Raw genomic sequence first — 1,133 nt, 5'->3', positions numbered from 1 at the left:
CGATACTGTCCTAATGTCCTAAAAACATTACCAGTGGGAGGCTGCTTTACTAGATTATGAGTACCACAACGGCGCCTATTTCTGCCGTGAAACAGAAATGTGTAAACATTCCTGTGTTTCGGTCTAAAGGGTGCCGTAGCTAGTGAAATGACTGGCAAAATGAGACTTAACATGTTATGTCTCAAGGTGAGCGCAGTTGTAGTGCCGCTCAGAATTTTTGGGTTTTCAAGAATCCTGAGCGGCCTTGCATTAAAAAAACAAATCTTTGAACTCTCGAGCATGTGCTCTCTCCTGGGTGTCAAGGTCGTGATTCCTAACCGTCACGACTCAGGGCCAGTGACATTGCCTGATCTTGACAACAATAAGGCCACACTGCCCACTTCTATGAACACAAGCGTCGCTGTATCAAGTGCCTGGATAACCACGGTACCCCTGAGTGGTGACGTCTGCTATCAGGGGTGTCCCAAGGCTCTCAAAGTCAGAAACCAGGCAAGGTACAGGCCTTCTACCCGACAACTCCTACGACCATCGTGTTATGTTCCGTTCAGCCTCAGCCGGCCACACGCTATTATCAATCGCCGCCTAACCTGTAGACCAGAAAGTGAGCCAACTGGCATCAAGTGTGTCGCCCCAAATCACACAAGTACTATGTCGAGCTTGAGATCCAGGTGCACCAGCTCAGGAGCCCGTCTCACTGCCATCTTGAGCACATTAATTCCTTATAAGGCGTTTCGCGTTGTAATTTACTGTCCTCCGACGAGTCACCCTGGTGCTGCATTAGGGTTCCCTACGTTACACATACACACACAATTACAACTACACATACAAATATACACACTAATACACACACCTACATATACAGTCCACTTTCAGCACACAGGTAGCCCGAGATTAGAGTCCCGTTAGGTGACTCTCCGCGGCTGTTAGCTATAATTTAACTAGTGAAGTCATTTTTTACTACTGACGTCATTATTTGACAAAAGATGAAACGTTTGCATAGTTATTGCGTCACTTTAACATACATACAATTATAGATTGGATTTAAAATCGAGTACACAATAAGCTCTTGAGAATTTTTCTTCTTGAGAGAAGTAAATGTCAGGTCAGCTGCTGGGATGAAATAATAAAAAAAA

The sequence above is a fragment of the Leptidea sinapis genome, chromosome 13 (assembly GCF_905404315.1).
Source record: "Leptidea sinapis chromosome 13, ilLepSina1.1, whole genome shotgun sequence".
In the NCBI taxonomy this organism is placed as follows: Eukaryota; Metazoa; Arthropoda; class Insecta; order Lepidoptera; family Pieridae; genus Leptidea; species Leptidea sinapis.
This window is presented reverse-complemented; position numbering follows the sequence as displayed.